Here is a 21,695-nt window from a genome sequence, read left to right on the forward strand (position 1 = left end):
AATTTCCAACACCGTTCAGAGCGCGCCAATTGGAGTTCTGTAGCTCCAGAAAATCCATTTCGAGTGCAGGGAGGTCAGATTCCAACAGCATCAGCAGTCCTTTTGTCAGCCTTTTTCAGAGTTTTGCTCAAGTCCCTCAATTTCAGTCAGAAATTACCTGAAATCACAGAAAAACACACAAACTCATAGTAAAGTCCAGAAATGTGAATTTAACATAAAAACTAATGAAAACATCCCTAAAAGTAGCTTGAACTTACTAAAAACTACCTAAAAACAATGCCAAAAAGCGTATAAATTATCCGCTCATCAACCTCCTTCCTCTGTGTTTACTCATTCTTGGGTTGATGATTGTGTGGTGACTGCTGCAACTTGGTTATTCTCCATTTGCTTTGTAAGGTCAGCTAGTTGCTTGGCAATCATCTTGTTCTGAGCTAGTAGTGCATCAACATGGTTCAGTTCCATTACACCTCGAATGTTGCTCCTCTCAGAAGTATAGAAGTAGTCATTCTCAGCTACAGTCTCAATGACATCTATGGCTTCTTCAATGGTCTTCTTCTTGTTCAAAGATCCTCCGGATGAGTGGTCCACTGCCTTCTTTGATTCATACGAGAGTCCCTCATAGAAAATATGCAGCTGTACCCATTCATTGAACATGTCCGGTGGGCACCTTCTTGTCAAATCCTTAAACCTCTCCCACGCTTCATAGAGAGTTTCACTATCTTGTTACCTGAAAGTTTGTACCTCAGCTCTCAGCCTGTTGATCCTTTGAGGAAGATAGAACCTTGCCAAGAATTTGTTCACTACATCTTCCCATGCTGTTAAACTCTCCTTTGGAAAAGACTCCACCATTTAGACGCCTTGTCCCTGAGTGAAAAGGGGAACAAGAGCAATCTGTAAACATCTGGGTGGACGCTATTAGACTTCACAGTGTCACATATTCTTAGGAAGGTGGTTAAATGTTGATTTGGGTCTTCTTGGGCACTTCTTCCAAATGAACAGTTGTTCTGAACAAGGGTGATGAGCTGGGGTTTTAGCTCAAAGTTGTTAGCATGTATGGTTGGCTTTTGGATGCTGCTTCCACAGTTGCCTGGGTCTGGGTTGATGTAAGATCCTAGAACCCTTCTTCCTGGCTCAGCATGATTCACATGGCCATCTCTGGCATGATTATGAGCTGCTCCTTCATGGTTATCCTCCATGATTGTTTCGAAGAATTCCTCCTCTTCCTCTGCTCCAACAACTCTTTTGCCTCTCGCTTCCCTCCTTTTTCTAAGGAGGGTCCTCTCAGGTTCAGAATCAAAGGGTATTGAAGCTTCGCTTCTTCTACCTGTCATACAACCAGCACAGCTCACAGCAAGAAAGAAATTGCAGAAATTATAATGGTTAAAGTGGTTGTTAGTGTGAATGGTGCAAATTGTCAAACAGTTAGTGGGTTAGTGAACAGAATTATAAATAATGCGGGAAAATAAAAGGGGAGATAAGGAAAGGGAAGAAGTAACTGTAATTGAAAGTAAACAGCTAAACAAAATGAACAAAAGAAAAAAAATTGCTCAATCTAGTGATCTTCCAACTTAATCATTGTTGATTCAAAATCAATCCCCGGCAACAGCGCCATAAACTTGATGCATGGGAATTTGTCTCTCAACAAATTTCCTTCGGTAAGTATACCGAATTGTCGTCAAGTAAAAACTCACAATAGAGTGAGGTCGAATCCCATAGAGATTGATTGGTCAAGCAATTTTAATTGGAAGAATGCTCTAGTTAAGCTAAGCAGAAAGTAGATATAGAATTGCAGAAAATTAAATGGCGGGAAAGTAAATGACTGAAAATAAAGTGCAGAATCTTAAATGGAGAATTAGGGTGATTAGCATGAAAGTAAATGATAGAAAGTAAAGAGAATGGGTAAGATCAGAAATGGGGAAATCATTGGGTTCAGGAGGTATTGCATTCTCCGGATCAAGTTCATTCTCATCTCTTCCTTAATCAATGCATTCATTGATCTCCTTGGCAATCTTAAGTGATTGAATCCCAATTCCTTGGCAATCCAATCTCTCTAAACTTGAACAATTGCCCAATTCCTTGATTTAATTGCTCATGAGAAGAGATGATGTATGGTCACTGATTATACCACATGTATTTCTAAATCAAAGTGTTGGTAGGGTTATATGTCACTATACCCATCCAAACCCCAATTTGGTCCAACATGAGAAAGCATTTCTAGCATGATCTCCTCATCCCTTTTCCAAGGCTCAGAGGAGATCCAATTATGGAGAGTTTCTTTCCCAAGATAACAATCTAATTAGATGAAGATCGAAAGCTTTCTAGTAAGATCAAGAGAAAAGAAAGAAGAAGAATAATGAAAACTATGATTGATCCATCAAATTACAACAGAGCTCCCTAACCCAATGAAAGGGGTTTAGTTGTTCATAGCTCTTGAAAATGGAAATGAAGAAGAAGAAAGATACACTCTAACTCTAGAAGTTACAGAAAAGTAAAATATACAGAGTGTAGTTGGTGCACGAAATTGTGATCATCAATGGCGCCATCAACATGGTACGCTCAATTGCAATCTCAACTCTTTATCACAACTTCGCACAACTAACCAGCAAGTGCACTGGGTCGTCCAAGTAATAAACCATACGCGAGTCAAGGTCGATCCCACGGAGATTGTTGGTATGAAGTAAGCTATGGTCATCTTGTAAATCTCAGTCAGGCGGATTCAAATGGTTATGGAGGATTAATGATTAAAAGATAAATAAAACATAAAATAAAGATAGAGATACTTATGTAATTCATTGGTGAGAATATCAGATAAGCGTATGGAGATGCTTTGTCCCTTCCGTCTCTCTGCTTTTCTACTGTCTTCATCCAATCCTTCTTACTCCTTTCCATGGCAAGCTGTATGTTGGGCATCACCATTGTCAGTGGCTACAGTCCCGTCCTCACAGTGAAAATGTTCAACGCGCTCTGTCACAGCACGGCTATTCATCTGTCGATTCTCGATCATGTCGGAATAGAATCCAGTGATTCTTTTGCGTCTGTCACTAACGCCCCACAATCGCGAGTTTGAAGCTCGTCACAGTCATTCAATCCTTGAATCCTACTCAGAATACCACAGACAAGGTTTAGACCTTCCGGATTCTCTTGAATCCCGCCATCAATTCTAGCTTATACCACGAAGATTCCGATTAAGGGATCCAAGAGATATCCACTCAATCTAAGGTAGAACGGAGGTGGTTGTCAGGCACACGTTCATAGGTGAGAATGATGATGAGTGTCACGGATCATCACATTCATCAAGTTGAGGAACAAGTGATATCTTAGAACAAGAATAAGCCAAATTGAATGGAAGAACAATAGTAATTTCATTAATACTCGAGGTACAGCAGAGCTCCACACCTTAATCTATGGTGTGTAAAAACTCCACCGTTGAAATTACATAAGAATAAGGTTCAGGCATGGCCGAATGGCCAGCCTCCCAATGATTTAAGAACTAGACGTCTAAAGATGATCTTAAGATCTAAAGTGATCAAAAAGATGATAATACAATAGTAAAAGGTCCTATTTGTAGAGAACTAGTAGCTTAGGGTTTACAAAGATGAGTAAATGACATAAAAATCCACTTACGGGCCCACATGGTGTGTGCTTGGGCTGAGCATTGAAGCATTTTCATGTAGAGACTTCGCTTGGAGTTAAACGCCAGCTTTTGTGCCAGTTTGGGCGTTTAACTCCCATTCTTGTGCCAGTTCTGGCGTTTAACGCCGGGCAGTTTTAAGCTAATTTGGAACGCCGGTTTGGGCCATTAAATCTCGGGCAAAGTATGAATTATTATACATTGCTGGAAAGCCCAGGATGTCTACCTTCCAACGCAATTGAGATCATGCCAATTGGGTTTCTGTAGCTCTAGAAAATCCACTTCGAGTGCAGGGAGGTCAGAATCCAACAGCATCTGCAGTCCTTTTCAGCCTCTGAATCAGATTTTTGCTCAGGTCCCTCAATTTCAGCCAGAAAATACCTGAAATCACAGAAAAACACACAAACTCATAGTAAAGTCCAGAAAAGTGAATTTTAAATAAAAACTAACAAAAATATAATAAAAAATAACTAAAACATACTAAAAACAATGCCAAAAAGCATATAAATTATCCGCTCATCACAACACCAAACTTAAATTGTTGCTTGTCCCCAAGCAACTGAAAATCAATTAGGATAAAAAGAAGAGAATATACAATGAATTCCAAAAACATCTATGAAGATCAGTATTAATTAGATGAGCGGGGCTTTTAGCTTTTTGCCTCTGAAGAGTTTTGGCATCTCACTCTATCCTTTGAAATTCAGAATAATTGGCTTCTATAGGAACTCAGAATCCAGATAGTGTTATTGATTCTCCTAGTTAAGTATGTTGATTCTTGAACACATCTACTTTATGAGTCTTGGCCGTGGCCCAAAGCACTCTGTCTTCCAGTATTACCACCGGATATATACATGCCACAGACACATAACTGGGCGAACCTTTTCAGATTGTGACTCAACTTTGCTAGAGTCCCCAATTAGAGGTGTCCAGGGTTCTTAAGCACATTCTTTTTTTTTTTGCCTTGGATCACGACTTTATTTTTACCCTTGCCTTTTGGTTTAAAGGGCTGTTGGCTTTTTCTGCTTGCTTTCTCTCTTTTTTTTTCGCACATAATCTCTCCTTTTTTTTTATTCACTGCTTTTTTTTGCTTCAAGAATCATTTTTATGATTTTTCAGATCCTCAGTAACATGTCTCCTTTTTTCATCATTCTTTCAAGAGCCAACATTCATGAACAACAAATTCAAAAGACATATGCACTGTTCAAGCATACATTCAGAAGTCAAAGTATTGCCACCACATCAAAATAGTTAATCTGTTATAAAATTCAAAATTCATGCAATTCTTCTTTTTTTTAATTAAGAACATTTTTCATTTAAGAAAGGTGATGGATTCATAGGACATTCATAACTTTAAGGCATAGACACTAAGACACTAATGATCATGTAATAAGACACAAGCATAGATAAACATAAGCATAAAAATTCGAAAAACAGGAAAATAAAGAACAAGGAAATTAAAGAACGGGTCCACCTTAGTGATGGCGGCTTGTTCTTCCTCTTGAAGATCTTATGGAGTGCTTGAGCTCCTCAATGTCTCTTCCTTGCCTTTGTTGCTCCTCTCTCATGATTCTTTGATCTTCTCTAATTTCATGGAGGAGGATGGAATGTTCTTGGTGCTCCACCCTTAGTTGTCCCATGTTGGAACTCAATTCTCCTAGGGAGGTATTGATTTGCTCCCAATAGTTTTGTGGAGGAAAGTGCATCCCTTGAGGTATCTCAGGGATGATGAGGAATTTCCTCATGTCCATGAGTTGGATCTCTTGTTTACTCTATCCACTTCTTAGTGATGGGCTTGTCCTCATCAATGAGGATGTCTCCCTTTATGTTAATTCCAACTGAATTACAGAGGTGACAAATAAGATGAGGGAAGGCTAACCTTGCCAAGGTAGAGGACTTGTCCGCCACCTTATAAAGTTCTTGGGATATAACCTTATGAACTTCTACTTCCTCTCCAATCATGATGCTATAAATCATGATAGCCCGGTCTATAGTAACTTTAGACCGGTTGTTAGTGGGAATAATTGAGCATTAGATAAACTCCAACCATCCCCTAGCCACGGGCTTGAGGTCATGCCTTCTCAGTTGAACCGGCTTTCCTTTTGAATTTCTCTTTCATTGAGCACCCTCTTCACAAATGTCTATGAGGACTTGTCCAACCTTTGATCAAAGTTGACCCTTCTAGTGTAAGGGTGTTCATCTCCTTGCATCATGGGCAAGTTGAATGCCAACCTTACATTTTTCGGACTAAAATCTAAGCATTTCCCCCGAACCATTGTAAGCCAATTCTTTGGGTCCGGGTTCACACTTTGATCATGGTTCTTGGTGATCCATGCATTGACATAGAACTCTTGAACCATTAAGATTCTGACTTGTTGAATGGGGTTGGTAAGAACTTCCCAACCTCTTCTTCGGATCTCATGTCGGATCTCCGGATATTCACTCTTTTTGAGTTTGAAAGGGAACTCGGGGATCACCTTCTTCATGGCCACAACTTCATGGAAGTGGTCTTGATGCACCGTTGAGATGAATCTTTCCATTTCCCATGACTCGGAGGTGGAAGCTTTTGCCTTCCCTTTCCTCTTTCTAGAGGTTTCTCCGGCCTTAGGTGCCATAAATGGTTATGAAAAAACAAAAAGCAATGCTTTTACCACATCAAACTTAGAAGGTTTGCTCGTCCTCGAGTAAAAGAAGAAAGAAGAGAGTAGAAGAAGAAGAAATAGAGGAGATAGAGGTGGCTTTGTTTTTCGGCCAAGGGGGAGAAGTAGTGTGTAGGTTGTGTGAAAATGAAGGAGTGAAGATGGGTTTATATAGGGGTGGAGAGAGGGGTTAGGTTCGGCCATTATGGGTGGGTTTGGGAGGTAGGTGGGGGGTTTTATGAAGGATGAATGTGAGTGGTGAAGGGAATGGTGGGATTTGATAGGTGAAGGGTTTTTGGGGAAGAGGTATTGAGGTGATTGGTGAATGGGTGAAGAAGAGAGAGAGTGGTGGGGTAGGTGGGGATCCTGTGGGGTCCACAGATCCTGAGGTGTTAATTCATCCCTGCACCAAGTGGCGAGCAAAAATGCTCCTTCTGCCAATCCTGGCGTTAAACGCCAGGCTGTTGCCCATTTCTGGCGTTTAACGCCAGCTTGGTGCCCATTCCTGGCGTTAAACGCCAGTCTGGTGCCCCTTTCTGGCGTTAAACGCCCAGAATGGTGCCAGACTGGGCGTTAAACGCCCATTTTGCTATCTTCACTGGCGTTTAAATGCCAGCAAATTTTCCTCCAGGGTGTGCTGTTTTTCTTTCTATTTTTCATGTTGTTTTTGCTTTTTCAATTGATTTTGTGACTTCCCATGATCATCAAACTATAAAAGAACAACATAAAATAACAAAGGAAAATAGATAAATATAACATTGGGTTGCCTCCCAACAAGCGCTTCTTTAATGTCAATAGCTTGATAGTGGGCTCTCATGGAGCCTCACAGATGTTCAGAGCAATGTTGGAACCTCCCAACACCAAACTTAGAGTTTGAATGTGGGGGTTCAACACCAAACTTAGAAGTTGGTTGTGGCCTCCCAACACCAAACTTAGTGTTTGACTCTGTTTTGAGGGAAGCTCTTCATGCTTCCTCTCCATGGTTATAGAGGGGTATCCTTGAGTCTTAAACACAAAGGATTCTTCATTCACTTGAATGATCAATTCTCCTCTGTCAACATCAATCACAGCCTTTGCTGTGGCTAGGAAGGGTCTGCCAAGGATGATGGATTCATTCATGCACTTCCCAGTCTCTAGGACTATGAAATCAGCAGGGAAGTAATGGTCTTCAACCTTTACCAGAACATCTTCTACAAGTCCATAAGCTTGTTTTCTTGAATTGTCTGCCATCTCTAGTGAGATTCTTGCAGCTTGCACCTCAAAGATCCCTATCTTCTCCATTACAGAGAGAGGCATGAGGTTTATGCTTGACCCTAGGTCACACAGAGCCTTCTCAAAGGTCATGGTGCCTATGGTACAAGGTATTGAGAACTTCCCAGGGTCCTGTCTCTTTTGAGGTAATCTCTACCTAATCAAGTCATCCAGTTCTTTGGTGAGCAAAGGGGGTTCATCCTCCCATGTCTCATTACCAAATAACTTGTCATTTAGCTTCATGATTGCTCCAAGGTACTTAGCAACTTGCTCTTCAGTGACATCTTCATCCTCTTCAGAGGAAGAATACTCATAAGAGCTCATGAATGGCAGAAGTAAATCCAATGGAATCTCTATGGTCTCAGTGTGAGCCTCAGATTCCCATGGTTCCTCATTAGGGAACTCATTGGAGGCTAGTGGACGTCCATTGAGGTCTTCCTCAGTGGCGCTCACTGCCTCTTTCTCCTCTCCGAATTCGGCCATGTTAATGGCCTTACACTCTCCTTTTGGATTCTCTTCTGTATTGCTTGAAAGAGTACTAGGAGGGAGTTCAGTAACTTTCTTACTCAGCTGACCCACTTGTGCCTCCAAGTTTCTAATGGAGGACCTTGTTTCAGTCATGAAACTTTGAGTGGGTTTGATTAGATCAGAGACCATGGTTGCTAAGTTAGAGTGGCTCTACTTAGAATTCTCTGTCTGTTGCTGAGAAGATGATGAAAAAGGCTTGCCATTGCCAAACCTGTTTCTTCCACCATTATTGTATTTGAAACCTTGTTGAGGTCTCTGTTGATCCTTCCATGAGAGATTTGGATGATTTCTCCATGATGGATTATAGGTGTTTCCATAGGGTTCTCCCATGTAATTCACCTCTTCCATTGAAGGGTTCTCAGGATCATAAGCTTCTTCTTCAGATGAAGCGTCCTTAGTACTGCTGATGTGCTATAAACTTGATAGCTATGATTTTAGGAAATTTCACGATCGGCAAAAATTCCTTCCGGCAAGTGCACCGGTTATCGTCAAGTAAAAACTCACAATAGAGTGAGGTCGAATCCCACAAGGATTGGTTGAGTGAGCAATTCGGATTAGAAGTGTGTTCTAGTTGAGCGGAATCAAGATTTAGATGAGAATTGTGGAATGTAAAGTTGGCGGGAAACGTAAATGGCAAGAAATTAAAAGTGCAGAATCTTAAATTGCATGAATTAAAGAGAGAGAAGCTAGATTGCTAAAATTAAAAGGGGATCGGGGTGATTGCATGAATTTAATTGCAGAATGTAAAGAGAAAGTGGTAGATCAGAAATGGGGAATTCATTGGGTTTTAGGAGATATTGAGATCTCCGAATCAAAACATTTTTATCCCTTCCTCAACCAATGCATTCATTGAATTTGCTTGGCAATCTATATGATTGGATCCCAATCCCTTGGCTCACCAATTCTCTCTAAAAACAAACAGATTCCCAATCCCTTGGTTTAAATGTTCATAAGAAGAGATGATGCTCGATCACTGATTATACCACACAGTTTCATGAACCACAATTTGGTAGGATTACATGTCACAATATCCATCCAAACCCCAATCCAATTCACTGTGAGAAAGCTTCTCTAGCATGAATCCTCCATTCCTTTTCCAAGGTTCCGAAGGATTCCAATTATGGATAGTTTCTTTCCCAAGACAACTAACCAATGGAATTAGATCGAGAAGCTTTCTAACAAAATTCAAGAGAAAAGATTGAAGAAGAAGATAAAAACTATTATTGATTCATTGAATTACAATAGAGCTCCCTAACCCAATGAAAGGGGTTTAGTGAGTCATAGCTCCGAATTCAATTACAAAAAGATGAAAACTAGCAAAATGATCAAAAGTTCCCAGTGTCTTCTCTCAAACTTAAATTCTATCTTATTTATACACTTTCTAAATTGAGCTTCTGTTGTGTTTCTTGGGCTTTGAGGCCTTTTCCTGATTTCCTTTTGCCTTGGGTTTATGATCCATAATCCTGATGAGGCTGCTGATCCAATTCTGCAACATTCATTGAGCCAACTTAGTGATAATCAAGTAATGACACATGACTCAACAAATTGAAATTCCAGACTCATCAATTCTTCAGGCCCAATCCCATAAACCATGATATTCAATTGGGTTTCATACCAGAGTATGTTTAAGTTAATGCTTGTGCTCAAATGCAAACTTAAACTGCAATATCTTTGGCCCAGAAACCTTTTCAATTAGTGGCGTTTAAGTTGAAGTTTAAGCTTAAACTTCAACTTAAACGCCAGACACTTCCAGGAGGTAAAATTGTCGAACACGTTTAAGCTTCAGTTTAAGGTTAAACTGAAGCTTAAACGTGGGAATGGAAGAAAGCAATCCTGGAGTGTGAAATGGTCGAACACGTTTAAGCTCCAGTTTAAGCTTAAACTGGAGCTTAAACGTGGAAATGAGGAAAGCAACCCCTGGAGGAAAATTGGGTCGAACACGTTTAAGCTCCAGTTTAAGCTTAAACTGGAGCTTAAACGTGGAAATGCAAAACGCAACCCTGGAGGAGAATGGTCGAACACGTTTAAGCTCCAGTTTAAGGTTAAACTGGAGCTTAAACGTGGAAATGGCTCCCTGGTGCTTTCAATTCTGGCGTTTAACTTCCAGTTTAAGGTTAAACTGGAGGTTAAACGCCACTTTCAGCCTTTCCTCAGCTTTCATGATTTTGGCGTTTAAGCTCCAGTTTAAGCTTAAACTGGAGCTTAAACTCCACATGTGATATTCAAGCTTCCTTTATTGATTTTGTTGCTTCCTTGCCTAGCCTCTTCTTCCCTGAAATCATCCAAACAACTGCATCAAAGTCTTGCAAAATTTCATGAGAAATCTTTCATTCATAGCATTCAAGTAATATAACTAAAAACTCATGAAATTTGCATCAAAATCATACTGTTTGGATGGTTTATTGCTTTGTTATTCATTTAACCATTCTTGGTTACTTTAAGCTCAAGAAAATGCATAAAACAACTAAAATTAATAGAAAAATGCTAGTGAAACTAGCCTAAGATGCCTTGGCATCACAACACCAAACTTAATACTTGCTTGTCCCTAAGCAAGTCCTGAGTTATTTGAGAAGAAAGTATGAAACAGAAAGCAATTACATTGGCTATATTAGCAAGCACTTGAAGTTCATCAGAAGGGTTTTATGCAGAAAGTTGCAGCATCACTTTTTCATTCTTGTCAGGTAAGATTATCACTTTTTCATTGCATCCATCAAACACTGCTATGGCCTCTTGTTATTATTATGTCCTTGGCACTTTTCCCTTCTTTGTTTTTCTTTTTCTTAGAGCTCCTTTGCTCCTTGTTTGCTCAGTGTCATGTGTTGCACAAGCCTTTGGCATTTTCTTTTTCTTATCAGTGCACTACACATATCCACTACAGGCATTTTAGTTCACATTTCTTCTTGAGACATTGGTGCCCAGCACCTCTTTGTGTGACTAAATGTTTTGTATTTAGGTTGCTCTTGATAATGGACTTTTGGTTGATAATCCCGGGTTAGTTAACCCAAGTTACCAAGTGTTGAAACACTCCTCAGAACCTATTCATCCAATCATATCCTTAATACAGAAACACCACAGGCATTTGTCTCAGAAGTTCAAACCATTGGTGCCTAGCTTATTTTCTTAATTTTTTTTGGTTGCCCTTTTTCAGTGGCTTTTTTCTTCTTCTTTTTCTTTCTTTTTCATGGCCAAAGACATTTATTCATCAAGATCCATAGACAGTATTCAAACTTCTACACAAAAAATGATAATTCTACACTCAATTTCCAGTGATCTGACTAAACAATCAAGCATGCATACCACCACTTAATTCTACTTGATTTGTCACTAATTGAGCCAAGTTACTTTTGTTCAAACTTTTCTTTTATTTATTTATTTTTTTTTAGAAACAGAACAAGCATGGCAAGCATTTGTTTAAGAAGGTGAAGTTATATCCAAACATCTAGGCATTCACTTTATTCAAAGCAGTAAACAGACAAACATACTAGAAATTTCACATAAAACTTAAATGACTTAAAATGAAAGAAAGCTCATAAAGACAATGCGCAAACTATTATTTGATATTTAAGGAACAAGACCACCTCTCATTTGTTGCTTGGTTCTTCTTGATTCTTGGGGTCCTGTTTCTTCTTGCTTCTTGTCTCTCTTTGACCACTTGTACTTCCTTTGTCTTTTCTTATGAGCTTTGTCCAGAATCCAGCTTTTTTCATTGTTTCTTCCACTCCTTTTTCAAGGATCACTGCCTTGTTTATTTCTCCTTCTTTTCTCCCCTTGAAATACTCATCAAAAGCTGGGAATGCTGGGTCCATCTTGTGTAGATGTTCCCCTATGTAGTTAAGCTTGATTTGAGAACTGATGTTGTAATCAGCTTGAACTGCATATCTTGCATTCTGCAAAGTGGTGGCTTCCTTGATTTCCAAGATATTGTCATCTTGGTGTTGGCATATGTGGCTGAGGGATTCCTGTAATTGTAAATTCTGTTCCCTTTGCAGATCTAGGAATCTTGATTCAAAGTTCCTTTGCATGTCCATCATTTTTAGGTGAAAGTCCTCTTGCCTCTCTTGAGACCTCATGTATTGTTGAGACATTCCTTCTATGATTTCCTGCATTCTGCTCATATCCATGGGGTCTCTGGGAACTTGTTGCCTTCTTTCTGGATTTCTTTGCTCTTCTTACTCTTCTTGCTCTTCTTGCTCTGCTTCTTGCTCTGCTTCTTCATTTCTTCTTTTTGTATGTCTTGGAGCAATTGGGCCAAGAGTCATTCTGTGAGCAGTCATGGCCATTCCAGGATGTAGCCAATTAGGTCTTGCATCTTCAAGTGGTACTTGGGCCTCGATGCATAGTCTGATGATGGTGCTAGGGAAGTGGAGCCAGGAGTCAGCTTCACTTTTCTCACTAAACTTTTGTATCTGTTCAGCAATGAGTTTATGAACTTTGATCTCTCCTCCCACCATAATGCAATGTAGCAAGACGGCTCTTTTAGGGGTTATTTCTGAAGAGTTTGCAGTGGGTAGGATGGATCTCCTAACTATTGCATACCACCCTTTAGCTTCAGGTGTTAGGTCTCCCCTTCTCAAGACTCTTGGAGCCCCTTTTGTTTTTCTCACCCATTCAGCTCTGATGGCACAAAGGTCTTCAGCAATAGTCTGATAGTCAGGTTCTCCTATCATCCTATCCTCATAACTTGCTTGGCTGAAACGTATGTTTTTCAGGCCAAGAGTTTTCATGATTGCCTTGGGGCTGAAGTCAACTTCCACCCCTCTCACATAGCTTTTGTATGTAGGTTCCTCGGTTGGATCCTCCCTCACTGCATTTGCATAAAACTCCTTCACCAGGTTGATGTTGATTTTAGTGATTGGCTTAGTCAGAAGCTCCCACTTCCTCTTTTTGATCTTCTCCCAAACACTTGGGAACTCCTCCTTTCCAAGGTCAAAGGGAATCTCAGCTAGTATCTTTTTAGGTCTCATCCATTCGGCCTGAATCTCATGGAAAACTGATTTGTATTTCCATGCATCAAATTCCCTTTCCTCCTCCATTGGCTGCTTGTCATTTCTTCTTTTGTGGCTAGATGATGCTGCCATTGGTTCTTTAGTTTTGGCAAGTGACAAGCTAAGGTTGACAAGGTGAAGTATGAAAATGTTGTTAGAAGTGTGGTGAGGTTATTTTCGGCAAGAGGTAGTTATGCTATGATGAAAGAATATGTGCAAGAAGGAGATTTGGTGGTGTGGAACTCGTTCCCCAAGTGGTTCTTTATAGTGCATGCAAGTGAAAACATGGACGGCTAGGGTGAGTTGTGAAGTATGGCTTGATGGTAAATATATGAATTATGGAGAAAGACGAATTGCTTTTAACATTCTTGGAAGTATTCTGGGTGTATTAAGTTGTACATGTAGCTATCTTTTCATGCAGAACTTCCTTTTCCCATGTGTCAGTTTCAAAGACTTGTGAACTCCCTTTTTGACCAAGCACCGTACCTCCCCCTTTGTCTTTTTCATCCATTCTTATCTTTCCTTTTGTACCTGCACAAACAAACAACTTTGCTATCATTTTTTTTTCGGTCCATGTGAATAATGAATAGTACTTGCACATGTTTTTCCTTCTTTTTGAATTGTAAATCAATGCTTGACTTTATGAGCTTATAGCCGTGACTCTTGTATGTATGCACACTTATTACTGGACACCAAACTTAGTGTTTGGTAATGTCTCCTGATGACATGAAATACATGTTGGTTGTCCTTAATGAATGTGCATAATTCTAATAAATCATAGTCACTTTGGCTCTTTGATCCTAAACAATTTTACTACCTAAAGTAATTGAAATCAAAGTATTAAAACATGCAAATGGTATACTTGTCATGAATTTCTAAATCCAGAGGAACTTCTTGCTTTTCATTAACTGTGTTCAAAGAGGAACACCAAACTTAATGTTTGGTTGTGCACCTTAAATGAAAGATTGAATACAATTTGAGTAAGATTTGGGGTGCTTTCAGGCACACCAAACTTAGAGACCAATTGTATTTTACATGCAATGTTTAGTGCACCTTATCAACAGTTGTCCTGAGGATTCAAGTTCATGCATAAGAAACCATGCTTTATTAGATGCAAAGCAAAACAATAAAGAGTAAGGATACTAAAACATGGGTTGCCTCCCATGAAGCGCTTCTTTAACGTCACTAGCTTGACGGTTGTCCCTTGTTAGGGTGGATTGTAGTGCTTGATGTCCTCTCCTCTCACTATGAAAACGTCCCCATTTGATTCCTTCATGATTTCCAAATGTTCCATAGAAAGAACTTTCCTGATTGTGAACACTTGAGGGAGCTGGGAAGGAATGGTTTTGAGGCCAGGTGGGATTGGCAGATAATGACTTGATATCACTTTATCTCCCGGAGAGAAACCTTCAGTGGAAATTTTCTTGTTTCTCCACCCTCTTGGCAATTTCTTTACAATTCTTCCCTCTCTCTTGAGGATTTCTTCATTGACCCTTATGTCAGGAGGATCCTTCGGAGCTGTTTCTATTGATTCTTGTGGCTTTAACTCTTGCAATTCTTGTTTACTTTCCAAGGACTGTTTCAGAGTTTCAGCTGCTGGGTTGCTTTCCTCCAAACACAGATGGCTACTATCATCCTTAGGCCTTTCAGGTTCTGGTTCAGGCTCAGATGCAGGTTTGAAAACATGGAAAATGAGCTGTTCATCATGTATTCTCAAAATTAGCTCCCCTTGTTCTACATCTATGAGCGCTCTAGCAGTGGCTAGAAATGGCCTTCCCAGAATGATAGGGTGTAGGTAGCTTTCCTCCATGTCCAAAATGACAAAGTCTGTGGGGAAGAAATAATTTCCCACTTTCACCAGCACATTCTCAACTACCCCTTCAGCTTGCTTCTGAGTTTTGTCAGCCAGTTGTATGATTACATCAGTGGATCTCACCTCATTCAGTTGTAGCCTCTTCATAAGAGTCAGAGGCATCACATTTATGCTAGCTCCTAGATCACAGAATCCTCTGTCAATTTTTGTTTCCCCTATGATGCAGGGGATATGAAAACTTCCTGGGTCTGTTTTCTTAGAGACTATGTCCTTCTTGATGAGGGCACTGCATTCTTTGTTCATTATTACAGTTTGTCCTCCCTTCAAAACTCTTTTCTTGCTCAGCAATTCCTTCAAATACTTGATATGTGTAGGCATCTGCTGGAGAATCTCAAGAAAGGGAATATTGATATGGAGAGACTTAAATATCTCTAAAAACCTTGAATATGTTTTCCCTTTTTCACCTCCTCCTAACCTTTGAGGAAATGGTGCTTTTGGTTGGTATGTTTCCAGCATGCCTTTATTTTGCAGTTCCTTGGCTTGCTCAGTTTTACTTTCCTGCTTAGCTTCTTCCACACCTTCCTTCAAGATTTCTGGCTCCTGTTCTGAGGGTCTGATTCCTTCTTCTTCTGAGACTTCCTTCAATATGGTGATGGCCTTGCATTCTTCCCATCTCACTCCCTTTTGTTCCCTTTTAGGATTCTTTTCTGTGTCACTAGGGAACACTGCAGTTGACTTGGGGGCCTGTTGAGATAGCTCTCCTACTCGAGACTCCATCCTCTTGAGTTTTTCACCATGGTTCCTTAAGGTAGATCTCACATCACCACTAAAGCTTTTCAACTCACTTATGTCCTGACCCATGTTTGCAAGCATTCCTTCTATCCTGTTTAATTGATCTTGAAATTGTTGGTTCGGATTAGGTTGGGCAGGTTGATTATTTTGGCCATGATATGGTGGTTGGGAGTAAGTGTTTTGTGTGGCTTGGTATGATCTTTGGTTGGAGTTTTGGTATGTGGAATTGTTATGTTGGTTGGGGTTGTAAGGTTTGTGGTTTTGTGATTGGGTTTGCTGGTTTCCCCACCCAAAGTTTGGGTGGTTTTTCCAGCCTGGGTTGTAAGTGTTGGAATGTGGATCATATGGTTGCCTTTGTTGATTTCCCACATAGTTGGCCTCTTCCCAATCACCTCCTTCAGTGCTTACCTCCTCTTGATCTTGTGTGTGTATTGCAGCCACTTGATTTGTTCCTAATTTCCTGGTGAGCTCTGCTAGTTGCTTGGCAAACACCTTGTTTTGGGCTAGAATTGTATCAACATGGTTCAGCTCCATGACTCCCTTAGTGTTGTGTCTCTCTGAAGCATAGTAGTACTCATTCTCAGCCACTGTCTCAATCACTTCAATGGCTTCTTCCACAGTCTTTTTCCTGTTCAATGAACCTCCTGATGAATGGTCTATAGCCTTCCTTGATTCATAAGAAAGTCCATCATAGAAAATATGCAATTGCACCCAGTCATGGAACATGTCTGGTGGGCATTTCCTTGTCAACTCCTTGAACCTCTCCCATGCCTCGTAGAGAGTTTCACCATCTTGTTGTCTAAAAGTCTGAACCTCAGATCGAAGCCTATTGACCTTTTGTGGGGGGTAGAAACGTGCCAGAAATTTGCTTTCCACCTCATCCCAGGTTGTTAGGCTTCCCCTTGGGAATGATTCCAGCCACTTAGCTACCTTGTCCCTAAGTGAAAATGGGAACAAGAGCAGTTTATAGGCATCTTCCTGGACTCCATTGGACTTCACAGTGTCGCAAATTCTCAGGAATTTTGTGAGATGTTGGTTTGGATCTTCATTAGCACTCCCACCAAATGAACAATGGTCCTCCACCAGTGATATTAGCTGTGGTTTAAGTTCAAAATTGTTGGCCTGAATGGGTGGTTTCTGAATGCTGCTACCACAATTCCCAGAGGTTGGGTTTATGTATGAACCAAGAACCCTCCTCTCGGGAATGGCATTGTTTCCATCAGCTCTCTCATGGTTGTGAACTTCTCTATCCATGTTGAGATCTAGAGCTTCCTCAAAATTGTCCTCAGATTCTCCTTCAGATTCTTCTTCTCCCAGTACTCTCTTCCCTCTTGCTTCCCTTCTAAGTTTATGAAGGGTCCTCTCTGGTTCGGTATATGGATGAGTTGATGTCTCTTTTCTCCTACCTGTCATACAAGAACACAGCACAGGCAATAAACAAGTGAATACTCTTAGTTAATGGAAGAGTATGGTTAGAGCAATTGAGGAATTAATTCAAATAGTTAGTGGGTCAGTGAGTTAGTTGCTTGAATTTAAAGGCATAAAGAAAGAAAACAAGTAACAGAGTGCAGAAATTAAAAATTCAACAAGTAACTTGAACTGAATTAACAAAACAAGAAAAATGCTCAATCTAGTTAACTTCCAATTTGAGAATTGTCAATTGAAAACCAATCCCCGGCAACGGCGCCATAAACTTGATGTGCTATAAACTTGATAGCTACGATTTTAGGAAATTACACGATCGGCAAAAATTCCTTCCGGTAAGTGCACCGGTTATCGTCAAGTAAAAACTCACAATAGAGTGAGGTCGAATCCCACAAGGATTGGTTGAGTGAGCAATTCGGATTAGAAGTGTGTTCCAGTTGAGCGGAATCAAGATTTAGATGAGAATTGTGGAATGTAAAGTTGGCGGGAAACGTAAATGGCAAGAAATTAAAAGTGCAGAATCTTAAATTGCATGAATTAAAGAGAGAGAAGCTAAATTGCTGAAATTAAAAGGGGATCGGGGTGATTGCATGAATTTAATTGCAGAATGTAAAGAGAAAGTGGTAGATCAGAAATGGGGAATTCATTGGGTTTTAGGAGATATTGAGATCTCCGAATCAAAACATTTTTATCCCTTCCTCAACCAATGCATTCATTGAATTTTGCTTGGCAATCTTATATGATTGGATCCCAATCCCTTGGCTCACCAATTCTCTCTAAAAACAAATAGATTCCCAATCCCTTGGTTTAAATGTTCATAAGAAGAGATGATGCTCGATCACTGATTATACCACACAGTTTCATGAACCACAATTTGGTAGGATTACATGTCACAATATCCATCCAAACCCCAATCCAATTCACTGTGAGAAAGCTTCTCTAGCATCAATCCTCCATTCCTTTTCCAAGGTTCCAAAGGATTCCAATTATGGATAGTTTCTTTCCCAAGACAACTAACCAATGGAATTAGATCGAGAAGCTTTCTAACAAAATTCAAGAGAAAAGATTGAAGAAGAAGATAAAAACTATTATTGATTCATTGAATTACAATAGAGCTCCCTAACCCAATGAAAGGGGTTTAGTGAGTCATAGCTCCGAATTCAATTACAAAAAGATGAAAACTAGCAAAATGATCAAAAGTTCCCAGTGTCTCCTCTCAAACTTAAATTCTATCTTATTTATACACTTTCTAAATTGAGCTTCTGTTGTGTTTCTTGGGCTTTGAGGCCTTTTCCTGATTTCCTTTTGCCTTGGGTTTATGATCCATAATCCTGATGAGGCTGCTGATCCAATTCTGCAATATTCATTGAGCCAACTTAGTGATAATCAAGTAATGACACATGACTCAACAAATTGAAATTCCAGACTCATCAATTCTTCAGGCCCAATCCCATAAACCATGATATTCAATTGGGTTTCATACCAGAATATGTTTAAGTTAATGCTTGTGCTCAAATGCTAACTTAAACTGCAATATCTTTGGCCCAGAAACATTTTCAATTAGTGGCGTTTAAGTTGAAGTTTGAGCTTAAACTTCAACTTAAACGCCAGACACTTCCAGGAGGTAAAATTGTCGAACACGTTTAAGCTTCAGTTTAAGGTTAAACTGAAGCTTAAACGTGGGAATGGAAGAAAGCAATCCTGGAGTGTGAAATGGTCGAACACGTTTAAGCTCCAGTTTAAGCTTAAACTGGAGCTTAAACGTGGAAATGAGGAAAGCAACCCCTGGAGGAAAATTGGGTCGAACACGTTTAAGCTCCAGTTTAAGCTTAAACTGGAGCTTAAACGTGGAAATGCAAAACGCAACCCTGGAGGAGAATGGTCGAACACGTTTAAGCTCCAGTTTAAGGTTAAACTGGAGCTTAAACGTGGAAATGGCTCCCTGGTGCTTTCAATTCTGGCGTTTAACTTCCAGTTTAAGGTTAAACTGGAGGTTAAACGCCACTTTCAGCCTTTCCTCAGCTTTCATGATTTTGGCGTTTAAGCTCCAGTTTAAGCTTAAACTGGAGCTTAAACTCCACATGTGATATTCAAGCTTCCTTTATTGATTTTGTTGCTTCCTTGCCTAGCCTCTTCTTCCCTGAAATCATCCAAACAACTGCATCAAAGTCTTGCAAAATTTCATGAGAAATCTTTCATTCATAGCATTCAAGTAATATAACTAAAAACTCATGAAATTTGCATCAAAATCATACTGTTTGGATGGTTTATTGCTTTGTTATTCATTTAACCATTCTTGGTTACTTTAAGCTCAAGAAAATGCATAAAACAACTAAAATTAACAGAAAAATGCTAGTGAAACTAGCCTAAGATGCCTTGGCATCAACTGCCTGGTGCAGCTTGCATTCCAGACAGACTTTGAGAAATCATATTGACTTGCTAAGTCAATATTTTGTTATGAGCAAATATGGCATTTAGAGTATCAATCTCAAGAACTCCTTTCTTCTGATTCGTCCCATTATTCATAGGATTCCTTTCAGAAGTGTACATGAATTGGTTATTTGCAACCATTTCAATGAGTTCTTGAGCTTTTGCAGGCGTCTTCTTCAGCTGAAGAGATCCTCCAGTAGAGCTGTCCAATGACATCTTGGACAGTTCAGACAGACCATCATAGAAGATACCTATGATGCTCCATTCAGAAAGCATGTCAGAAGGACACTTTCTGATCAATTATTTGTATCTTTCCCAAGCTTCATAGAGGGATTCACCTTCCTTCTGTCTGAAGGTTCGGACTTCCACTCTAAGCTTACTCAATTTTTGAGGTGGAAAGAACTTTGCCAAGAAGGCATTGACTAGCTTTTCCCAAGAGTTCAGGCTTTCTTTAGGTTGTGAGTCCAACCATATCCTAGCTCTGTCTCTTACAGCAAAAGGGAATAGCATAAGTCTGTAGACCTCAGGGTCAATTAGTTTCTCTAATGCAACAGAATTGCAAGTTCCATGGACTTCCATTGGGGTTGACCCTGAGGTCTACAGACTTATGCTATTCCCTTTTGCTGTAAGAGACAGAGCTAGGATATGGTTAGACTCACAACCTAAAGAAAGCCTGAACTCTTAGGAAAAGCTAGTCAATGCCTTCTTGGCAAAGTTCTTTCCACCTCAAAAATTGAGTAAGCTTAGAGTGGAAGTCCGAACCTTCAGACAGAAGGAAGGTGAATCCCTCTATGAAGCTTGGGAAAGATACAAATAATTGATCAGAAAGTGTCCTTCTGACATGCTTTCTGAATGGAGCATCATAGGTATCTTCTATGATGGTCTGTCTGAACTGTCCAAGATGTCATTGGACAGCTCTACTGGAGGATCTCTTCAGCTGAAGAAGACGCCTGCAAAAGCTCAAGAACTCATTGAAATGGTTGCAAATAACCAATTCATGTACACTTCTGAAAGGAATCCTGTGAACAATGGGACGAATCAGAAGAAAGGAGTTCTTGAGATTGATACTCTGAATGCCATATTGGCTCAGAACAAATTATTGACTCAGCAAGTCAATATGATTTCTCAAAGTCTGTCTGGAATGCAAGCTGCACCAGGCAGCACTAAGGCTGCTTCATCTGAAGAAGAAGCTTATGATCCTGAGAACCCTTCAATGGAAGAGGTGAATTACATGGGAGAATCCTATGGAAACACCTATAATCCTTCATGGAGAAATCATCCAAATCTCTCATGGAAGGATTGGTGCACGAAATTGTGATCACTACAACTTCGCACAACTAACCAGCAAGTGCACTGGGTCGTCCAAGTAATACCTTACGCGAGTAAGGGTCGATCCCACGGAGATTGTTGGTATGAAGCAAGCTATGGTCACCTTGTAAATCTCAGTCAGGCAGACTCAAATGTATAATGGTGATGAATGAAAATAACATAAAGATAAAGATAGAGATACTTATGTATATCATTGGTGTAAGAGCTTCAGACAAGCATATGAAGATGCCTTCCCTTCCGTCTCTCTGCTTTCCTACTGTCTTCATCCAATCCTTCTTACTCCTTTCCATGGCAAGCTCGTGTAGGGTTTCACTGTTGTCAGCAGCTACCTCCCATCCGCGCAGTGAAAGCTAATGCACGCACTCTGTCACAGTACTGCCAATCACCGGTTTGGTTCCTTCCCCTACCGGAATAGAATCACTCTTTTGCGTCTGTCACTAACGCCCAGTAGGTTACAGGTTTGAAGCACGTCACAGTCATTCAATCATTGAATCCTACTCAGAATACCACAGACAAGGTTTAGACCTTCCGGATTCTCTTGAATGCCGCCATCAGGTCCTGCCTATACCACGAAGATTCCGATTAAAGAATCCAAGAGATATTCACTAAGCCTCAGATGCTTGTAGAACAAGAATGGTTGTCAGTCACCTTGTTCATGAGTGAGAATGGTGATGGGCGTCAATCATCACCTTCATCATGTTGAAGAACAAGTGATATCTTGGACAAAGAACAAGCGGAATTGAATGGAAGAACAATAGTAATTGCATTAATACTCGAGGTACAGCAGAGCTCCACACCTTAATCTATGGTGTGTAGAAACTCCACCATTGAAAATACATAAGAACAAGGTCTAGGCATGGCCGAATGGCCAGCCT

The 21,695-nt window shown here is 40.1% G+C and overlaps 3 non-coding genes and 1 pseudogene across 3 annotated transcripts; 3 read left to right on the plus strand and 1 right to left on the minus strand.

Moving 5' to 3' along the window:
- The first annotated feature begins 654 nt into the window (after positions 1-654).
- LOC130938587 (small nucleolar RNA R71) lies at positions 655-749 on the plus strand (annotated as a pseudogene).
- Positions 750-16,360: 15,611 nt separating this feature from the next.
- LOC130937035 (small nucleolar RNA R71) lies at positions 16,361-16,464 on the plus strand. The gene has a single exon (XR_009068273.1). It is a non-coding gene; the product is annotated as a small nucleolar RNA R71 (small nucleolar RNA).
- Positions 16,465-19,761: 3,297 nt separating this feature from the next.
- LOC130937905 (small nucleolar RNA R71) lies at positions 19,762-19,869 on the plus strand. Its single transcript, XR_009069097.1, has one exon. It is a non-coding gene; the product is annotated as a small nucleolar RNA R71 (small nucleolar RNA).
- Positions 19,870-20,230: 361 nt separating this feature from the next.
- LOC130937906 (small nucleolar RNA R71) lies at positions 20,231-20,338 on the minus strand. Its single transcript, XR_009069098.1, has one exon. It is a non-coding gene; the product is annotated as a small nucleolar RNA R71 (small nucleolar RNA).
- Positions 20,339-21,695: the final 1,357 nt, after the last annotated feature.

The sequence above is a fragment of the Arachis stenosperma genome, chromosome 6 (assembly GCF_014773155.1).
Source record: "Arachis stenosperma cultivar V10309 chromosome 6, arast.V10309.gnm1.PFL2, whole genome shotgun sequence".
Classification (NCBI taxonomy): Eukaryota; Viridiplantae; Streptophyta; class Magnoliopsida; order Fabales; family Fabaceae; genus Arachis; species Arachis stenosperma.